This window comes from Rousettus aegyptiacus, unplaced genomic scaffold (assembly GCF_014176215.1).
Source record: "Rousettus aegyptiacus isolate mRouAeg1 unplaced genomic scaffold, mRouAeg1.p scaffold_m13_p_6, whole genome shotgun sequence".
In the NCBI taxonomy this organism is placed as follows: Eukaryota; Metazoa; Chordata; class Mammalia; order Chiroptera; family Pteropodidae; genus Rousettus; species Rousettus aegyptiacus.
This window is the reverse complement of record NW_023416309.1, coordinates 87080497-87094044: the sequence shown is the minus strand read 5'-3', so window position 1 is coordinate 87094044 and position 13548 is coordinate 87080497. Positions and strand designations below refer to the sequence as shown.

The 13548-nt window shown below is 37.5% G+C and overlaps 1 protein-coding gene and 1 pseudogene across 9 annotated transcripts in view; both read right to left on the bottom strand.

Moving 5' to 3' along the window:
• Positions 1-13548, bottom strand: part of BCAS3 (BCAS3 microtubule associated cell migration factor) — a 508191-nt gene that overhangs the window by 185167 nt on the left and 309476 nt on the right. The gene's annotated exons all lie outside the window — the stretch shown is intronic.
• Positions 1-13548, bottom strand: part of LOC107510127 — a 29000-nt pseudogene extending 15452 nt beyond the window's left edge.

The window sequence follows — 13548 nt, the reverse complement described above, 5'->3', positions numbered from 1 at the left end:
AAAGCATTCTTCTCCTGGGCTCCTCCTCAAGACCACCTTTTTTACATTTGTTCTCAATGCTGATCAATATGGTTTTCATTTGCTGATTTCCATAATGCCATATGTGATCTGCCAGCCTGACATAATGAAGCTAGAAAGAGCTGAAGTCATTTGAACATTCTCGCTTGCACGACTGTCGCCAGCTCACCAAATGCCTGTTATCTGAAAGCCAATATTTTTCTTTTGCTTATTGACAAATACCAGAGGTGTTTGCCCCTAGACAGATGTAAAAACTAAGCCTTGGGTGGCAAATTTCAATTAAGATTCAAGTTAAATATTACACTTTTTCTGTAAAGGTTTTTTTTTTTCTTTCGTTTGTTTGTTTCTTGGCCACCACTCTTAACGTGTAATTTAAGCTTGATTAAAAAGAGAAAAACAAGATTTAAATGTGAATTTTCTATTTCTGAATCCAAATGTTCACCTCTGTTGATAAAGCAATAAATCAAAGAATAAAGCACAAATACTTTATGATGCCACCAACGCCTCAGGACAAAATTATTGCCCCAATTCAAGTTTCCTATAATTATATCAATTTAGTAGGCCCATTACTATTTGTTTTTGATAACTTTAACCAAAATTCATACAAAAATGCATGTTTATTAATTTTTTACTGTCAAAGTTTCTTTAAAACACGCTCTAGGATGAAGAACCCTTTTTATCCTATGTAAGCTTCTTACACTTTTTTATTGTATAGTAAAATGAGTTTGTTTAGGTCATCTCACACAAGTGAACCATGCACAAACCTTCACGATGCCTGAAATGTCTCATTAAAAATTCTCCGTAGTGTTTGTCACTTTGCCATATTCAATTTCAAGGCAAAGTGCAGAGAGGAACACATTTCCGAAATGATTTGTCTTTCACAAGCCAAAAACAAAACAAAACAAAAAGTTGTATTCAATCAAAAGAATACTTCAAATAAAAATTATATTTAGTGCCAGTACCTTCATTCACAATAAATTGTACTCCTTTTTACATTAAACACATTAAATAATATTCTAGTGATTAACCCAAGTCATATTTTAGTTTCTCAAGAATGTGAAAGTCAGTGGTTGCAGTTTTGTTCTTAAACTATTAAAACAAAATCACGGACTTTTGCCCAAAAAATCTCCCTGAGTTCTCCCAAAAAGGTGAATGTGTCATGGCTGAGTCAGCACACGAAGTTTTAAAAATACTCCAGTACTGCATTTGCTCCAGCTCTCAGTACACAATCTCTTCTTTATTACGAGCCTGCCTTCCTTCCTTCCTTCCTTCCTTCCTTCCTTCCTTCCTTCCTTCCTTCCTTCCTTCCTTCCTCCTCACTTCCTCACTTCCTCTCTCCCTCCCTTTTTATACATGGTCATCCAACAAAGGGAATGGCTGGCTTAAAACAAAGGAAAACAAAACAAAACTGGAGGAAGGCAGTGCGACAAATATCTAAACGAGAGGTCCTTCAAAGGAACAAAATAATGCTAAAGAATGAACACTGTGCTTACTTACTCAACTCTTGCTTCCCTACTCTTAAAGAATAGATTGTTGTCTATTTACTCTCCTTTTTCACAATTCCTTTATCAACAGTGAAAGGATACTAAAATCTAGAGACCTTTGAACTGGCTAGTTTTAGAACATGGATTGTTCACATTGTTGTTGTTGTTGTTTGTTTGTTAATTCTTTTGGAAAACAGTAGCAGATTCTACCCACAAACAGGAAAAATTCCGACATCATCATGTTACTAAAGAACCTTATAAATGCTGTTGAGTTCTGATACGAAAGTTAATAATGAGGTAAACAGTGAAGTTTAGCAAAAACAGAAGACAAGAAACCAATGTAAGGATTCTGAAGGCATACGATGGTGGAGAGAATACATTTCAAGGACCTTTCTCTGGAGTTCTGAGATTTTTGGGTGATGGTAAACGCAAAGGATGAAGAATATGTCAGCCTATCTTGAAGTACCAAGCTACTTTCTCTTATAAATTTCAAATTAGGTAAATCAGAAATGCCACATTACACTGGGGGGGGGGTGGCGAAAAGGTGAGGCTAGATCTTTTAAGCACATGCTCATCTCTTTCCCTGTGATACTCATAATAGAAACAACACAGCAAGAAAGCAGAGAGAAAGGGTAGTCTTGCCTAGATACGAACCAGGGAGAAAGGCAAGAGTGAGTGACAGTCTCAAAGTCCAGTGGAACTGGTGGCCGACAACCCTCCTAGGAGATTTACCTACTACCATTTTGCTTTACTTGAACCATAATGGGCACGCTGAGACAGGTCAGGTTAACACTCTCCTACATGATGACATTATGGTAACGAGAAGTTAGTCAGAATAATTGAAAGACTCTTATAAAAGATGGAATCGCAGTCATACTGTACTTCTAAAGTGAGGTAATAGGGAAGTGGGCAGATAAAGGACACTTATTTGCAGAAGCAACAGCAAGAGAGACAGGGGAGAAAACCATCAAGGTTCTTTTGAGCTACAGGGAGCTCAGGAGAATAAGAAAAATTGTTAGATTAGGATGACGGAAAAAAAATGTTAACAGAAGAAGGAAAGGCATTATCTCTTGCCATGTCCAGACAGCACAAATAACATCAGTTCAATAGTAAGAGGTTTCCTTACAAAAAAACAAAAACAAACAAACAATCAAAAAAACAATCTCTTGGAGGCTGTTTGTAGATCCTTTACCTCGGGTGGGCCAATCATATTTTTCACTGTTTTGCAGAGGGAGATGTACCCACCAATCTAGAGGGTATCTTTTTCTCCAAAAGGAAAATGACGGGAAATCTGCAAAATCGGGATAGTTGGGTTTTTTAAAAAACAAAACCTTGAAATTTTACACTCTTTATAATAAAATGAAACAGGTAGCTTAGAACTGGATCACTTGGCCCTTTCTCTTATCTCTTCCCAGTTCAAAATGCTTGCATCTCTTACTAGCCAATATTCTCTGAGATCTGCAGTTAGGCTCAGAGCTTTCAAACCTCAGCACCACCTTATTTGTAGATTTAGCCTTTTTCCAAAAATCAACTTAGTTTACCCACCACAGCCACTCTGCTTCTTGTCGTAATGTCACTTTCTGTGTGTATATGGAAGATCCTAGCCTTTCTTGTACTATCACATCGTGGGACTGGTGTTTTTCATGCTTCTTCCAGAAAGTTCAGTGAGTCTTAAGAACATTCGCCATGTTTTCGGGAGCATGGTCGTCAGGGATGGTTGTGGTCTACTATCATCACCGCTGTATGCACGGCACTCGCAAGAGTGCCTGGAATAGAGCAGTCATTCAAAATATGGATGCTGAATGATGGAGCTCTTTAGAAGCTATGAGAGGATGTGCAAAAGTGTTTAACATGCTTTTTTTAAAAAAAAAAAAAAAACAGCAGTAGTAGTAAAATTAAAAAAGTAGGAGAAACAGGAGGAAGTAGTAACAGTTGCAGTAAAAGGTGTGGCCACCATGGCTTTAAGTGACAAGTTGAGGGTACAGGTGAGATCCAGTTGTCTAGATGTGGCTACCCAGAAATCTGTGGCTCAAAGGCCTTATCAGTAGAGATTTACTCCCCTTCAACTGGGCACCCGGGGAACTCTAAACTACAAAAGAGGTCTTGTGCAAAGGTGGAAAACCAAGATTTTGAGTAATGGAAGGATTTATAGTCAAGTTTAAGAAGTTGAGAAATGAAATGCTGAGGTAAGTACCTTATTAATAAAGCTAAGGTCAGGACCAGGTAAAGATGAGTTAAGACAGAAGAGCCCTGTCACAGGCTACTGAAGTGGTCTGAACAGTCAAAGACATTTTCAACATGGCCTTAGTTTCCTTAAGTCTAAAATATCGGTGACCAAATCTGATGATTAGAAGTTACACAAAAGAAATCCAAGTGTAATCAACATCGGTAAGTGCAAATTAATGAGGAGAGTTAAGAAACATGTCTGTTGAAGGCAGATGAAGAAAGGACTACATTATTTTATTCCTTGATCTATTATAAACTCTATGCTGATAGCAGAATCTCTATTTCTAGAGAAGGTAGGGCTCTATCACACATCTATATGATTGTTCCCACTTTTCAGTCCATGTGGGTGGTGGTTATTATTTTTAATGTATTCCTACTTCAATAAGCCATAAATAAGCTTACTTATTCAAATGACCACAATAAATGATGAGAAATAGCACACTGACCCATAAGCAGCAAAGACCCAGAAGGCAATACTTAAAACATAAATTGCCAACGGCAACCTGATCAGGTTTCATAAATCAGGGCAGCAATGGCCCTAAAGAGTGGGAATGAGAGCTCCAGTAATTGCAGCCTTCTGTCAGGGAGCATACTGTAAAAATAGCCACAGTAAGCACTCCTCCTGACCAATCAATAGACTCCTATTAACCTCCTGGCCAATTACAGGATGATTGGCTAAGCAAACAAAGAATTATTGGCTGTTTAGTTGGGACTTTATTCAGGCCTCTCTCTTCCCTGTTTCTCATTCTGTTCCTCCTCTCCTCCCCACCCCCTTTCCTGTTAGGAAAAAACATCTGCAAACACCTGATATTCATCTAAGTCTCTGCAGTTGTACAGTCTTGTTAAATTGTTACCACCTTTTCCACAAGCAGTTTTGGCAATTAACCTCATGGCCAGGGACTTCAAAGAAAACAACTGTTGAGTTTAACCTCTCTGAGCTACCATAGATTCTTTTATGATTTTTCCTGAAACACTTTCATCCAGAGAGGGAAAAAAAAAATGCAGACTGATAAAATTAATGTTTATTTTAATATTTGGTTAATTTATTGAGAAGACAAACGCCTCAGAAGACATTTGCCATAACGTGGTGCACTCACTTCTCAGTCTCTACAAAGTGAGGTTTTATTTTAATTTACATTCCCAACACATGTGTGCTTCTCTGCTCTTCCACAAATCCTACATTTGCTGGAATCCAAGGATTTGATACATTTGACCCTCTCTTGCCCCGTTCACAAATCTCTCATATGTTTCTCAAAACTGTTTAAAAGTTCAGAATGAAAAATGCATGTAAAATTAATGCTAAGAACCAAGGTTGCCATTAAAAATCTATTTTCATTTAATATTTTTACCCTCATAGATACACTTTTTACATTAAAAGCAAGGCTAATCCCTAGCTCTCATGAGAATAAACTACTAGCAATAAAGATCAAAATATATGACTGAACAAGCAATACAATTCTTCTTGAGTAATCTTGTGGCCTAAGTGTTTCAATGCAATTTATGCTATGTAACCAGCTTTTTACAGCTGTATATAATAATAACAATGGGTCTGATCTTACCAGCTGAAGGCAGGTTTGTGAAGGTGCATTAACTCCTTCAGGCCACAAAGTTCATTTAGAATTTTAACAAAAGTGATTAAATACTTAGTAGATCCAGAGAACTATGGGTTTCTCCTCTCTCTCTAGCAAGATCAGGCCTTGTAAAATTGCCACTAATACTTTTGCCATTCTCTGTGAAACTTGAACAACTCAGAGTATTTGTGTAGCTTTTCTAGAAGTACAAGGTTGAAATAATAAAGGCAATAGAGCTTTTATTTTTGTGATATTTACAGCCACCAATACCTTCATGTTATAATGAATTTTCCATAAATAATGATAGAGATGCTACTCGACAGTACAGTAGTGCATGACGTGATGATTTTGTTAAGGGCCTGGCTTTGACCAAACAGCCAATACTATCGTTAGCACCACTCCTATGGGTCTAGGAGACTACCACACAGGACCACCGTAGTTTTTGGACTCAGACGTGAGGTAGAAGAATCCACTTTTGCTACTTATCAGCTGTGTTGAAAGTGGGCAACTACAAACAATTATACCTATTTTAGAGGAATGTTAAAATGGGGTTGAGTATGTAAAAGTCACACACTTTTATTTGACCTGTACTGTTTTAAAAATCAGAAAATATCCATAGAAATGCGAATTTCCTATCACTCTTGACTAAATGGAAGGTCTGGCAAAGTCAAGCCTTCGTTTCTGCAGTTTCAGCATGGAGCACAGGTAATTTGCTGTAGTCCCTACAGCCCAAACCTTGCCATCGGAGCCCCTGAGTTTCTGGGTTCTCCATGAATAGTTTAAAACAGAGCTTGGAACAGTGTCTGGCACATAATGTTTGGTACACAGTAAGTACTCAATAAAAGGTAGGTATCGTAAGAACTACTACACCAAATAAAATCAGTTGACTCCAAAATTGAGGGAGCTTTAATATGCATCAGCGAAACATTTTATGCAGCACAGACTGTATCCGGCTCTGGGAATAATAAAAATAAAAGTCCACGTGTTTGTTTATATATATTTGGAAGGTTTAAGAAACAAGATATATATGTATGTTCTGAAAACCTTCCAAGTACCTCTACTGATTTAAATTTCTATAGCACTTACTTTTCATGATGCTTCCTCTGGAATTTAATACCTACTGTCTTGTGTTGGTATTTTTATCCTCAACCAAGTTGTAAGTTTCTCAAGTGTGTATTTCCAAAGGATCATTGGGAATATAAAAATACCTCTCATTTAGGCAACTAGGGAAATGGTCAGTCACAAGCAATGCAACAGGTGAGTCATATTTAAGACGAATACTTGTTGAGAGGCAGAAGTCTGTTAAAATTACTTTGACATAAGAAACACCTGTAATTAGGAATGCTGTATACAACTAACTGTATGAGTGTATGAGGCATGTTCATTTTCTTCAGTAAGTGAATGTTCTCCTCTGAAATATTTAAAGTACCAGTTTTCATAACAAACTTTACAGACAGTTCAAAGATCAACTTCAGTTCGGTGTAATCATACATTCTGAATTCGTGGAATCCAGATTAGGGACTTGATTGTGTTATCACCCATAATCCCATCCTTTTACTATGAGTGTGAGGGTTACAAGGGAAGAAATGAAGGGCATGGTCAGCAGAAGAGCAAAGCCTAGAATTCAAATCTGCCTCTCTAGCTCAGGATTCTATCATTTTTACTTTAATTATAGTTCCATTTTCAAAACCTCAAAATCAACCTACCAATTTGATTAGGTCGTTTTAGACATCTGGGGAGGGAGTGGGTAGAAATACACCTAAGAAGTCAGTCATTTTGAACAATCTGTGTTTGAAAGCAATTTTCAGACTGACCCAAACTGGTACACAAAGTACATGAGTGACCTTGTGCTACGGAACAGTAACGTGCCAGCTGTCTGTCTGGAGCAGACTGTGCAGAGAGGGGTGAGTCCTCTGTGGAGGAGTTGAGGGGCTGCAGAGAAAAAGACAAAAACATGTCTCTACCGAGAAGTTAAAAGGCAAACTCAAATTCCAGGAGTATCTTAGAAGAAGCCAGAGAAGGTTTGGCAGTTTCCACAAACAAGTGGCCTGAGCTGAAATTTGTGAGGGAAGAAAAAAATGAAATATGTCATGTACATGAAGTTCAAATCGAACCTAAAACTTCCTCTGTCCACTCTCGTTAAGAGGACTTTCATACTAAACAGAACTCTCCAGAGAGGAAAGCAATTTCTGATCGTTTGCATTGCAATATTTATCTTTTTATTTCTCTTTAATTTTTATATCCTTTGTCAACTTAAGTTAAAAAGGGGGGGAGGTATTTGTGCTGAACATTTAAGAACAATTTTTAAAAGTAACATCCAATGACACAGGGTCTGGTGCTATGCTGTACAGTTCAATGAACTCCCGCACAGATCAGCAAGATGGTTGGAAATGCCTCTCTCCGTCTGTTTTTCATCTCCAAAGTCTGTGTACTCAGTAGAGTGTGAAGAGAGCCTCTCTTCTCTTCAGAACATTCTCCCAATGGTCCAGCCCCAACCCCCACTCCCTCTCCGTAGCCCCTGCAGCAGAGAACAGGAACTAGAGCAAATGCTTTTGTGAATTAAGAGATCTTGTGAGCGTAAATTTGGTCAGGCTGCTCCTTTCTGCAGGCCAGACCCCGCTGCTGCCCCAGGATGTGAACTGTCAGTTTGCATAGCTGGTGATGAGTTGCAGAACCATCAGCAAAGGTGAAGACGGCAGAAACAAGAAAGATTCAAGACTGGTGGAAATCATTTCACAAGGAAAATTTCAGCCATCAGTGGGAGGAAGCTTTGAAAAATGCTGCCATTTCCGAGTCAGAATGAAGGAAAAATTAAATTACTGCCGGTGAGGCGAGCCAAAGTTGCATCTCCCTCCAGGGAGAGTTTTGATAATGGTAAACATTTGACAGCTGGCCTGGAGTTGTTATCTTGTTCTAACAGTTGTTATGGTCTAAATGAATATTTCTGATAAGGAAACAGAAAGAAAAATTTAAACACTTTGATATTTTTATGTTTTAAACCTTGTGGTGGTGAGCCAAACAGGTTTACAGCAATTTGTCACTGAGGACCTACTCGAAACGTTGTAATGACCCTGGTCTGGAAATCTTACCAGGATCATTATTTCCGTTAATCTATATGAAGTAATTCTTTGATGTAAATCAACTTACTAAGAAATTATCTTTGACCTTTCGCTTCCTCAGCAACTCAAAAACAATTCCAATAGTTGACTTGGGGAAGGCAAGAAAATAAAGGGTTAATTAAAGCAAACTTAAAAGCTCAAGAACATAAAGTTCAAGAACACACAGAGAAAGGCTGCGTTGTTAGAGAATGAGGGGTTTTTTTTTAAGCTATTGAGGATCAACCATTATAAAATTTTAGTCTTTCACAGATTTTATTATTTTATGGAGATTATTGAGCCGAACCTTTCAAAAAAGGTAAGAGAAATAAAGTAGCCAACATTTTAAACTTAAAAAGGACTGCTTACTGGGTACCTAAGGATTTTGCATCACCAGAAGATGCAGAGTTGCCTGGAGGGATATTTCATTATAAAACACTTGCTCAATTCCTATATATAGCTCAAGAAAACAGGTTCGCACTATTGTCTGGAATGTTCCAGGTCTTCACAGGCACTGGGTCTGTAGTATCTAGACACACCCATAGAAGGCTCAGAAGAGGTGGGAGGGAGTCCAGTTGCCTTATATGGATTTGTGGGTCCACGTCATTGATAGATTCTCGCCCTAACTTCACTCTGCCATTCTACCAGATGGGAGTTGACTAGTGGCCAAAAATTAGGGACAATAGCAAAAAGCAAAAGAGAGAAAGGAGTCAGGAAACTGTCTTCTACTGGAATGAACAAAAACATAGAACTTATTTTCAGAAAAAAAAATATTTATAGAATTTGAGCTTTACTTGCCTAACATATAATCGGTATAATGTTATATGAACTTAGTATTTCGCATTCAGAAACAAATTCATTGAGTATCTATCTACTCTATGCTATGAACAGAGGATTCGGGCTGTATCCTCAAGCAGCAGTAAGGCACACAGGCAAGGGAATCAGCCCACCTAATTTGTAGGTGTCCTAGCTTTCTGTCACTCGTATACTTGGAATGCATTTATAAGCATTATGCCCTAACCACCCTCCACACCCCCCCCAAAATACTTTATCCAAAGTCTTTCCCTATTTTTCTTTAAAAAAAAAAATCAGAAAATCTACCTTTATTCCTGTATTTGTGGGAAGTAAGAGTTTCATTATTTTTTCCCCAGGGACTCTATCTTGCCTTAATATGAAAGTATATAAATTGATATTAGAGTATGGTATTTTGAGAATGTTTCAAAGTAAGGTCAAACTGGTGTTAAAAACCCTACTAGTGAAGGCTAAAATAACAGTCTGGCTGAAAAGTCTTAAGTGCAGCTGACTCCAATTACTAAGTACATCCTAGCGATTTTTTTTTTTTCACTAACAAGAACAATGCAAGCAAGCCTGAGTTCAAAAATAATGTCAAAGAGAAGTTACTCATAAGAGAAATTAGATAAATTATATCAGTACTGCAGCCATCTAGGCAGCTGATAGTTAACTTCACCTTTAGTAGTGAAAACGTTGAATTTTTTCTTTAACAAATAATCAGAAAAAGAAATGAAGGAGATTCTATACATGAACGAATGCCAGGAAAAAAAAAATATGCTTCTTTGACTAAAACATCCAAGAGAATTTTGGATAACAAAACATATATATAATCTAACCACTACAAAATCATGAAAACAGTGCTTTCAAATAAAATTTTAAGAACTTTTTATTATGGAGAATTTTGAACATTCACCAAAATAGACAGAAAAATATAATAAAACATCTATCACACAACCCAACAACCGTCAACTGTCAAACCACGGCCAATGCTGCCCCATCCACCTTCACGTTCCTCCTCTTGCGTTATTTTGAAGCAAATCCCAGATGTCATCAAATCAGACAGAGAACACGAAAAAGCAGAGTTCCTCTAAGTACATTCCAAACGGACTGACTCTTTCTACTCCACCTACAAATCAATTTTTTATTACAATTAACTCCCTGCCCCCATAAGATGTTGTCACTAGTACTATTATTACCCAGTGCACTATATGAATCTAGTTAAATAAAGACACTTCTCAAATACACAGGACTTTTGTTTTATATGAGGGCTGATGACCTTTGTATACCCTTCCATCATTAAAATTCTATGATTCTTCTATGCAAATATCCCCTTTGGACCAGTGTTTCTCCACTACCAAAAGTGGGGTCACATCATCTGGCACCAAGGAAGGCACAGTGGTTAAGGAAGTACACCATGTCCTCACTCATGTCATCGATAGATTCTTGTACACCGACTTTAAACAAAACGATATAAAATGAAACCGGTTTTACCATAGGTTAATTGACATAAAGACAGACTCCAAACACTTCTAATATTAAACATGGAAATAAATGTGAACTATACATACAATTAAGAAAGATTAATAAAAACAAGTAAAATAACCCGCTTATCCCAGTTCAAGGTTATGGGTGGCCAAAGCCTATCCCAGAAGTTCAGGGCACGAGGTGAGAACCCACCCTGGACAGGACGTCCTTTATTACAGGGTATGCAACACTCTCTCTCCCTCGCTCCCCCTCTCTGAGTCCATGACAATTGGACACGCCAATTCCTCTAACGTGCACATCTCTGGGATGTGGGAAGAAACCAGAGTCCTTGGAGAAAACCCACACATATGGAGAGAACATGCAAACTCCATACATAGACTGTGGCCCCAACCAGGAATCGATTTTTCTCTTCAGCGTTATAATAAAATGACCTTGAATGAAATGATGTTATCCAAGGACCTGCTGACAGTGATTAAGACATTAGCTTCAATCACACGAATTTGGTTTTAAATCTGGCTCTGCTAATTACTGACTTTGAGTCTTTGGACAAGTTATTTAACTTGAGTTTCTGTCTCCTCATCTCTAAAATTGGAATAAAAATAACTACCTCACAGAATTGTTAAGATTAAATGTAATAATATATACAGAGTGCTTAGCCAAGAGCCTTAATAATAAATGGTAGCTAATTTTTTTAAGTTAAGCAAGAGACTCTTACATGTTATAACAGTAATGAGAAGGGGTATGTATGTGGTGAAAAGGATAAAATGAAGGAGGAAATGAGGGTAAAAATATTCCATTTTTATAAATCGTACCCTCAACTAACTTCCTGAAATACTCGAGTATTTCAGTACAATTGTTTAATGGGAATTTTCAATAAGTTCATAATCTAAAACACAGGTGACTCAACCTGTTCACACTGTCAATCCTGAAAAAAGTCAAATGTTGCATATGCAAGTGTAAAGGCCCTTGGTTGAAGAATACAATAATCACATACCGGTGTAAGGACTCAGGGTAGAGGGGAAGGGGCGCTCACTACCTTGACTAAATGAATCAGCCCAGTACATTTGTACAAGTGAACCAGAGTAAAGCAAAGAGAAGTGATAGCACTGATAATGAAAAGTAGCACTGGCGGCAATGGGTCTGTCACTTGGCTTCATGCCTGCACTATTTCCGTATTATTCTTTTGAAAAAATCACTCAGATGAGCAAAGGGCACGGGGAGGTATGCTTTTTGCTTACTTAACGTTTGTCAGGACACTTGCGGATTAGGACAAAATGTATCTTAAGTCATGCACTATCAAATCACTACGTTACAATCTGTAATGTGCACAATGTCGTTCTTCAGGGAGAGACCTGTTATAAAAGTTTTATGTAAGAATTATATACTTATTTATTAATTTAAAAATCACAAACTAGAAATTTTTCACTGACTTTTTAATGAGAGTATTCTTTTCTCTCTCTTGCATTCCAAAGTTATATAAAGGCTATTCTAAAACAGCTAAATGCCAAAGTGCTATTTCTCCAGAAAAAAAAAAAAAAAAGATTAGCAACTTTTATGTGGCTTTCCAAATCAAATCTCTCTTGGTGTGATTACTTAGTTAAGTGTTTGATTGCGATAACCACTTACCGGCTTACTTGTCTTTAGTCTTTCCCACATCTATTCAATCCTGCTGCTAGAATAATCTTCCTAAATTCATCAACTTACCTGAAAAACCTTTCATTCCTTGTCCCCAGTTCCAACTTTTCCACCTGCACTTTCCTTTTACAGTGTGGTCCTAATCTCCCTAGATAGTTGGGTCTTCCACAGCTTCCCCTTACATATCATATCCCTTCCTATATATTCAAAGCAGATTCCAGTTTGTCCTCAGATCAGTCCAGTATGTGTATGCCTCGCTGCCTTTGTTTTTTGCCAATAGGAATTCCTTTCCTTAATTTTCACCTATCAAAATTCTACCTCTTCCTCAAATTCTAGCTTGAAGGGCATTTTGCGCCCCCCCCCCCTCCACCCACACACACCTTTCTCAGATCTCCCCAGATAGATCTAAACTTTCCCTCCTGTGTACTCTCAGAGGACTTGATCTGCCTTGTATTTTGGTATTAGTTTTTCTTTTTTATCACTTGAACTCTAAGTTTCTGGGGGTCAGGGAGCAGCATGCCTTTTTCATTTTTTTATACCCCTTAGAATATGGAGCATGGTGACTTCTACTCACTGGAACTGTGTCACATTTGATATCTAGATATTTGATATCTAGGAAACTGTCAATAATGGCATTTATATTTTTTGATAAGCGGTCCACACAGAAATCATTTGAAGGCAATTTCTTAATTAGATCACCAACTCCTGGACATTATGGTTTCTGCTATAGACAAAGCCCCTGCTGAGCCCCTACAATACAGGCACAATAATCAAATGGGGAGGCCAGTTCTCTCTCTTGACAAAATAAGAAACTGAAGAAGGAAGACACGTATGTAAGAGGAAACACCAAAACCACAAATATGGAAACAGTATTTGCAAACCTCTTTAGGCCAGATCACAAATATCTTTATAACTTCATCATACTTCCTTAAAAGGAGCAAGTCAAAATGTGGGAAAGGGGAAAAAATTACCTTTAAAATTATTTTTTTAATAAAGCCATCCAAATTTTTAGAATATATCTGTAACTCTAAGGAGAATAATGTATAATCTTTAAGGCCACTTCTCAGCCTTTTGGCTAAGATCAAGTGAAGAATGCATCTATATTTCAAAACTTCAATCACTAGCAATTAACAAAAAGTAAGTGCGAGGGCAAAATAAATATAAATAAAAAATTAACAGCAAGGGAAGTAAAAGCTAAAATAACTGAATGGGACTATATCAAAATAAAAAGCTTTGCTCAGC